The sequence below is a fragment of the Nycticebus coucang genome, chromosome 20 (assembly GCF_027406575.1).
Source record: "Nycticebus coucang isolate mNycCou1 chromosome 20, mNycCou1.pri, whole genome shotgun sequence".
Lineage (NCBI taxonomy): Eukaryota > Metazoa > Chordata > Mammalia > Primates > Lorisidae > Nycticebus > Nycticebus coucang.
In genome coordinates, this window is record NC_069799.1 from 15,339,157 (window position 1) to 15,348,179 (window position 9,023).

Here is a 9,023-nt window from a genome sequence, read left to right on the forward strand (position 1 = left end):
GTTAGAGTCCCGTCAGTCTTCAGAAGAGGCAAGCGACAGCAAGTCTGCTGTAGGGGCCACAGGTTGGTTGGCCCCATGTTCTCCCTGAGCCAAGGGGCGGTCAGCCTTCCAATGGCCCTTTCTTTTGCAGAGAGGGCATTGCCCTGCCAGGGGCCTAGGATTAGGGCAACATCATACCCAATGGCCTTCTTCACTGCATTTGTAGCATGGTCCAGGTGGTTGAGTCATGAAGTGGCCTTTGGTCCCTGATGACTTAGGCAAGTTAGGAATGATGGCCTCAGTGACACTGTTTGTAATGTTTTGAGCTACTATTTGATTATTTGGTGTTTGAGGTTTTTTATTTTCCATTCAGAAAACATCATCTTGCCCCATATAAATCTTAAAGGCTGTGTCTAAGATCACGGCCTGGGGTGTTAGGGGACCGTGCTCCAAGCGCTTTAGTTTAAGTTTGATGTTGGGGTAACTTTGGTTAAAGAAATAAGTCATGAGAACATTTTTTCCCATCTATTGTTTTAGGATTTAAGTTAGTATACTTAATAAAAGCCTTGGTAAGGCATTGAAGGAAAGCTGAAGGATTCTCAGACTTAACTTGTATAACTTTTCATAATTTATTATAATTGATAGTCTTTTCAGTGGAAGCTCTAAATCTGTAAAGAATGCAGGTAATAAAAATGTTTCTACTTTTTCTCTCAGTATTATTATTATTATAATTTCAATTTGGCTGGGAGTTAGGGACTGAGGTGTCACCTGCAGGATGCTCATTGTTTGACATATGAAATTGATCTGCTGCCTCTTTCACCCTCTCCCGCTATTAGTGGCCGCTTGTTTGCACAGCGAAGGTTCATCTGCCGGGTTGAATAGGTTTGGTTCAAGGAGATAGAGGTTAGGGTATTGGTTAAAATAATAAAATCATCATGTCAGGTAAGTTGATAGGACATAGAAATAAATTGAAACTCTTGAATAATATAAGAAAGATTAGAAGTACAGGAACTTAGTCTAACCTTAAGGTGTGTGAGTTTAGTTATGGGAAAGAAATATAAATATAGATTATACCATCAACTCTAGCTATCTTAAAGAGCAGGGCAAGGAAGTGAGAGGGAGCTGAAGTTTTCTATAATTTTGGAGACTGATGGGAGCAGGAGTGAACAAGGGGGCTGGAGAAAAGTGATGGGTGAGTAGTGGATGTAGTAGAATTAGTTTGCAATTTGTCTACATTATTACACAATGGCACTGTAGGATCATCATATGGAGGAGCTGGAGGAAGAGAGGAGGAAAGAGGTCCAGAAGTATTTCTTGGAGCAGTCAGTGGTGGACTGAGAGAACACACTGAAGAACTCTGAGGGCTAGTTGGAGGGGAGGAGTTAGGAGATGAGCTCAGATTGGTTGACGGGGAAGTAGGAGGGACAGAGGGTGGAGGCAACTGTGTGATTAAGGGAGGAGCTGAATATGCCAGAGTTGGAAAAGAAATTACTCTGGTTTTGGAATCGGTGGCCACTTGTTTGCACAGCAAAGGTTCATCTGCCAGGTTTAATAGGTTTGGTTCCGGGAGATAGAGAGTAGAAGGACCCTTTGCTACAAGAATTTTGGAATTACCTGAACATAAATTAGGCTTGGTTCTAAGATATGAGAAGCCCTGAACATAGGGGACCTCGTTCCATTTCCCAAGGCGCTCACAATAGTTATATAAGTTTCTAATTAAAGAAAAAAAAATGAACTATAGCTTGGCCAAATACTCTGGTTATTTAGCTTGTAAACTGGCCAAAACTGGGTAGAGACTTTAATTAAGTTTTTTGGCTTTAAGTTTAATCCTAATTCTACCAGGTGGTGTAATAAGCATCCCAAGAGGGAGTTAGGTGGGATAGAATGGCCTGCACCCATGGCGATTCATCACAGGAATAAAGTGTGAGCAGAATCACATGAGGACCAGGACAAAGGGTGGACATCTCCGCTGCTTTTTTGCTGGCCGTGAAGATGAGAACACAGTCTAGAACAGTCATCACTGCACCCAGATCAGTGTCAGACCCTTGGGGCTGAGGAAAGCTTGAGACCTGGTGCCAGGAATTTTCATGCAAGGTGTGGAAGCTCTGGGCTAGGCCACGCAAGGTTAATGGGAATAGGGAACTCAAGCCTCAAGAAACAGGTGAAAGGGCGGCTCCTGTGGCTCAGTGAGTAGGGCGCCAGCCCCGTATACCGAGGGTTGTGGGTTCAAACCCAGCCCCGGCCAAACTGCAACAAAAAAATAGCCGGGCGTTTTGGTGGGTGCCTGTAGTCCCAGCTGCTCGGGAAGCTGAGGTAAGAGAATCACATAAGCCCAAGAGCTGGAAGTTGCTGTGAGCCATGTGACGCCACAGCACTCTACCGAGGGCAGTAAAGTGAGACTCTGTCTCTACAAAAAAAAAAAAAAAAAGAAAGAAAGAAATGTGTGAAATGCCAGGAATGTAAGCAACCCTGCCCACGGTTAGGGATAACTCGCTCTCATAGGGATACTCACCAAGTCTGGATGAGGCCAATGTTGAGTGCTGGTTAGAGCGCTTTGGTGAATGGACATAAGCCAATGGGGTGGTGAGCGCCAGGAGTGTGAGAAGAGGATAGGGAGCCCCCTGGAGCTAAAACCCAGTGGAAGGGGTGGAAGCTACCCTTGGGAGCGTTCCCTAATTAGATCCCACTTAATATGCCAGATGAAAAGGGGGCACCTAACCGGCAGAGATCTCACAGACCACCAAGCTTGTACAAAAGGTCTTTATTGGCGAGGGATGCTGCAGAGCAGCACCAAGGAGGAGAGAAAAGAGAGAGAGAGAGCAAGAGAGAGAGAGAGAAAAGTGAGAGAGAGAGCGCGCAAGAGAGAAAAAAAGAGAAAGAGGAGAGGAGAGAGAGACCTATCTTTATATAGGTTTAGTTAGGGGAAGTCCCCGAATGATGACGGGATGGTAGAATAGCTAATAAGGAGTTACTGCTCTGGCGGGAAGAGCCATAAGGGGTAGGCCATAAGTTTGAAACTTTCAGGGAGTAGCTATAACTTTAACAGTGAGACAGCTAGTCTTGGTCAGTCAGGAAGGGGCTTTCTGGGGGAGGAGCTTTCTCTGGGGCAAATACCTAACAGTGCCAAAATTGGTGGGGTTGCAAGGAAACTTGACCTTTCCCCAAAGTTTGGTTCGCTGAAAAGATCAACTCACAGTTATGGTAGATTTATAAGAGAAAGATTTATTTCCAAATACCATGCACAGGGGGGGAACCACAAGAGTGATTTCTCAAAGTCCCAGTGATAGTCAGTGGCTTTTAATGATGCCTTTTAGAAGGGAGGGGGGAGAGAAACTGGAAAGTATAGGTGTAGTTAGTGGCTGCTGGGGGGGTGGGTAGATGGAGGGGAAACAGAGAGAGAGAGACAGATATTGTGCTTCAAATAACTTTATCACAGGTCTACTAGCATGTGATAAGGAGTCTAGCAGCCCTTAACATAAAGAAAAGTGTTCGTTTAAAGTTCTTTGATTATGAGTAGCCTTTAATTCAAAATAATCTTTATACCAAGGAATATTTGGGGGTGAAATTTTCTTAGCTCCTTCAACAATATCCAGTTGATTGACAGGAACAGCTAATCCTCAGTCCCACCCCAGACCCCACCATTAACCTTAAAGTAGAGGATGAGGAGCTGGAATTTTTGATTGACACTTGATGATTTTCTATCATTTGATCAGAAGAATTATCTCTACCTCTCACCTTTGATTCTATTCAAGCTAATGGAGTCTCCCGACAACCTATTTCATTATCTCTGAGGTTAGTCCTATATCTCTAGGTCCTCTTAACACTCACCATGCTTTTCTAATATCTGATTCTTCAACAACAAACATTTTTGGTAGAGACCTGTTATTTAAAATGAATGCTACCTTACAATGTAATGAAAATAGGATCTTGGGCTGCGCCTGTGGCTCAGTGAGTAGGGCACCGGCCCCATATGCTGAGGGTGGCGGGTTCAAACCCAGCCCCGGCCAAACTGCAACAACAAAAATAGCCGGGCATTGTGGCGGGCGCCTGTAGTCCCAGCTGCTCGGGAGGCTGAGGCAAGAGAATGGCGTAAGCCCAAGAGTTAGAGGTTGCTGTGAGCCATGTGACACCACTGCACGCTACCCGAGGGCGGTGCAGTGAGACTCTGTCTCTACAAAAAAAAAGAAAATAGGATCTTTATGTCTCTGCCTTCAGATGAAACTCCAAACTTCTTACTCTCCTTAATGGAAACCAATTCTGTTTTAAATTCCCTTAATGAGGTGGCACCTGTGGCTGAGTGTGTAAAGCACCAGCTTCATATACTGTGGGTGGCAGGTTAAAACCCCGCCCCGGCCAAACTGCAACAAAAAATAGTGAAGCGTTGTTATGGGTGCCTGTAGTTCCAGCTACTCAGGAGGCTGAGGCAAGAGAATCACCTATGCCCAGGAGTTGGAAGTTCCTGTGAGCTGTGATGCCACGACACTCTACCAAGGGTGATAAAGTGAGACTCTGTCTCAAAAATAATAATAATAATAATAAAAATAATTATAAATTTCCGTAATGAGACTATCCTAGAGAGTGTCCCAGACAGCCTTTGGGCAAATCATGTAAATGAAATCTGACAATTACTAAGTGCAATGCCTGTAAGCCTCTCCTGAAAATAAATAAATAAATAAATAAACAAACTATTCCCTCAGCAGCTGAATACCCCCTCTTATGAGATGCAGAATGGGGAATTACACCTATAACAGACTTTCTTTTACAGCAGGGAGGACTCATTTTTATCACCTCACCCTGTTAAACCCCAATTGTACCAGTAAAAAAGGAAGGAAACTTTTGAATCACATGGGAATCAAATCTACCATTTTGTTTAAAATCTGAGAGCCATACACTCCTTTGTAATCCTCTCATAATCTGTTGTACCTAATTCAGCTACAATCCTTACCTTGATTCCTGCTAATGCAGCCTGGTTTACAATGACTCATTTCTGCTGCACTTTCTTTTCAATCCTTTGCACCCTGATTCACAATTTCTCTTTGCATTTACCTTCAGAGGGAGACGATTAATATAGACCTGAATACTCCAAGGATATTCTCAATCTGCCTCAATATTCACTTAAATTTTCAAGGCTGATTTAGACTCTGTAATCTTTAAGCATGGGTCCACTCTGATTCAGTACATTCATGATCTTCTACTATGTAATCAAACTAAACAAGGTGCCCTCGTAGACTCTCTCATTCTTTTAAAAGCTCTACCTAAGAAAGGCCATAAAGCCTCTTATTCTAAACTCCAGTGGGTACAGACCACTGTTACTTAGTTAGGACCTAAAATATCTCAAAACATTCAAAAACTCACCCCAAAACACCTTGAGTCATTTTATCTATCCTTCTGCCCAAAACTAAAAAACAAATACGTAAAATTTTAGAGGCAGCTGCCTACTGCCGCGGATGGATTCCTAACTTTGCTGTCCTCATTAAGTAATTATATTCCCTCCTTCCTGACTGTATCCAAGAGTCTATCCTCTGACCCATAGAGGCCTTAGACTCCTTTAAAACTCTCAAAATAGCATTATCCACACCTTATCTGAGCTTACCCAATTTTGATAAACTTTTCCATTTATACTGCCTTAAAAATAATGGAATTGGTGCTGATATTTTAGGACAGCCTTTTCCCTCTCAGATCTGTCCTATAGTGTATATTTCATGTCAATTAGATCCCATGCCTGCAGGCATGTCCCCATGCCTACCTGAAGTAACAGCAGGTGCCACCCTAGTTAACAATGCCAGCACCCTCACATTAGGTTTCCCTATTCATCTACATGTTCCCCATGTTCTCTTCCAAGTCCATTAACACAGCATCTCTCTACTAGCTGGTGAACCACCTCTGAACAATCCGTACTAACCAACCTCTCCACTATTTTACACCATTGCAACATTTGTGTGTGTGTGAGGCAGAGTCTCAAGCTATCACCCTGAGTATTGCACCATGGAGTCATAACTCACAGTAACTTCAAACTCCTGGGCTTAAGCGATTCTTTTTCCTCATCCTCCCAAGTACCTGGGACTACGGGAGCCTGCCACAACTCCCGGCTATGTTTTGTTGTTGTTGTTGCAGTTGTCATTGTTGTTTTAGCTGGCCCTGGCCAGGTTCAAACCCAGCGGCTTTGGTGTATGTGGCCGGCTCCCTACCCACTGAGCTATGGGTGGTGCCACCATTGAAACATTTTAAATCCAGCTACACTCCTACCTCCCCCTGATGATGGAGACCCCCAGCACATTTCACATGACTGCCTTGTAGCTGTTGATGTGACTTTAAAACCATGAGAAAATTTCTCAGGCATTCCTTTAGACAAACCAGACTTAATTTTCTTTTGTGAAGGTTCTTGCAAACATGATTTCAAAGATAGTGTAGGGATCATGGTGAAAATTGTGCCTTTCCCTTGGTTGATTCACTGAAAGATCAACTCACAATTATGGTAGATTAATAAGGAAAGGTTTATTTCCAAATACCATGCGCATGAGGCAAAGCACAGGAATGATGATCCAAAGTCTCAGTGATAGTCAGAGACTTTTGTAGATGCCTTTTGGAAGGGAGGGGGGAGAATATGGAAAGTATAGGTGCAGCAAGTGGTTGCTAGGGGGGAGTGTGTGTAGATGCGTAGAAACATATTTATGTGTAAATTAAACTGAGAGACAGGTATCCTGCTTCAAATGACCTTGGGGCAAGATCTATGAGCATTATAAAAAGGAAGTCAGCACCCCTTTCTGATTCTCAACCAGGCTGCTGAGATTTTATTTAGATAGAGGAAAGGCCTCCTTTAATGCTTCATGATCATGAATGGCCTTCAACTCAAAATATTTTTTATACCAACTAGTCATATTTTGGGGCAAAATTTCCCTAGCTCCTTCAATTGTATAATATCTGGATATGCTACAGTTTCTCCATATGAAACCCTGGAGGCATATTCCCTGGCTACTATAAAATCAGCACAAGCTGCTGAACTTATTTATAGCCCTTACTAGAGCTTGCACATTAGCAGAAGAAGAAACTATCACTATTTACACAGACTCTAAATATGCCCTTGAAGTCTGCCATGCAGTTGTCATGATTTGGAAATCTTGTGGTTTCTTAACATCAGCTGGCACCCCTATTGCCAATGGGCCTATAATTGCTTCCCTATTATAGCCATTCACCTCCCCTCTAAGGTTACTCTTATTCATTGTCCAGCCTGCACTAAAGAAGCAGGTGATAGAGCAGGCAGAGCTGCAAAACATGCTGCTGAAATGGTCTCCCTTATCCTTTTTCTATTCAAGTTATTACCTTCCCCTTATTCTTATTTGGCATCAGTAATCATCAGATTAATACCCAACATACTTAAAAAGATAAATGGATACATAATCGTGCTAAACAGTTATTAAATGGATTATATATTGGGCCAAATGGACTAACCGTGGCCCCCTTTCCTTTAACATTTTGACTTGCACGTATCCCTCACCAAATGGAACCTATGTGCAAATGGGAGATAATTAAGGAACTAAAAAATAGTTGGTACTTCCCTGGGATATACAGAATCTATGACCAAATTATTTCCCAGTATACTGTTTGTAAATATCACTAAATCTCTCGAGGAGACCAATAATCTCTAGGGAGTGCCCAAAGATATATGTTGCCATTAGTGGCACTCCAAATCGATTTTATAGATTTACCTCCAGTTTCAGGCTTTTCTCACTGTTTAGTTATTCTCTGTGTTTAGTGGGTGGACTGAATGCTACCCAACCAGATGTGCAGATGCTCTGAAAGTAGTAAAAAATATTGATACTTGAAATTATTCCTTCATTTGGTACACCCTTATGGAATAAATCAGATCAAGGAACACATTTGTCTTCTATTATTTCTTTCTTTCTTTCTTTCTTTCTTTTTTTTTTTTTTAATTGAGACAGAGTCTCACTTTGTTTCCCTCTGGAGAGTGCTATAGCCTCATAGCTCACAGCAACCTTAAAGGCTTGGGCTCAAGCAATTCTCTTGCCTCAGCCTTCTAGTAGCTGAAACTACTGGCACCTGCCACAACACCTGGCTTTTTTGTTTGTTTGTTTTTTTGTTTGCTTGTTTGTTTTCCACTCCTGTACTGGGTGCCAACCTAAAAGCCCCTTGCACATGGCCAGTGCCCTAAACATTGAGCTATGGACACCACTCAAGGAACACTTTTCACAGCAGAAATAAACCATCTGATTGCAAAGGCTCTGGGGTACTCATTAAAATTTCATGTCCCATATCATCCTCAATCCTCAGCACAGGTAGAATGTAAAAACCTAGACATAAAGAGAAGGTTGGCAAAAACATGTCAAGATATTGGACTTAAATGCCCAGAAGCACTACCTTTGGCCCTTATAAAAATTCATATAGATTTTTGCTCAAATAAAACAGCTCAAATAGAACACATGGATTAACACCCTTTGAAATAGTGTTTGGTCACCTAAGACTACTGGCACCCCTAAACTTCCTGGGCTGACTGGAAAGTATAGCCATCTATGTGAACAATTTGATACAATGACTAGCTATATACAGGCACTGATTAATGTACTTGGAGCATATTATCAACAGAGAGAAAAGCAGGGACTCCAACAACTGATAAGCCTTGCCATCCCTTTCAACCAGGAGGTCATGTATACATCAAAATTTTTAAAAGAAAACATGCTCTGTCACCCAGCTCAGAAGTCTGTGACAAACTACTCTTAACAGTACCAACACTGTCAGAAAGATAAAAAGAATTCACTTGACACACTCCAGAATTCACCCAGACAGTTGAAGATCGACCCCTACAGGTGACCCGAAAGTATTTCCAGGGCCTATCCCCAGGCTTCTGAAGCAGATGACTCCAGGAAGTAGACAGCTATTTCCCAAGATCACATATCAAGAAATCTCCTTTAATCTATATTCCTTGCCTTTTAAACACCCCAATGGTCACTTTTAAACAATTTTTCCTTTAGGCATCCCTCACTTCCAAAATCACACATTAGAAGTTTTGTAGAAGTTGCCTTAATGTA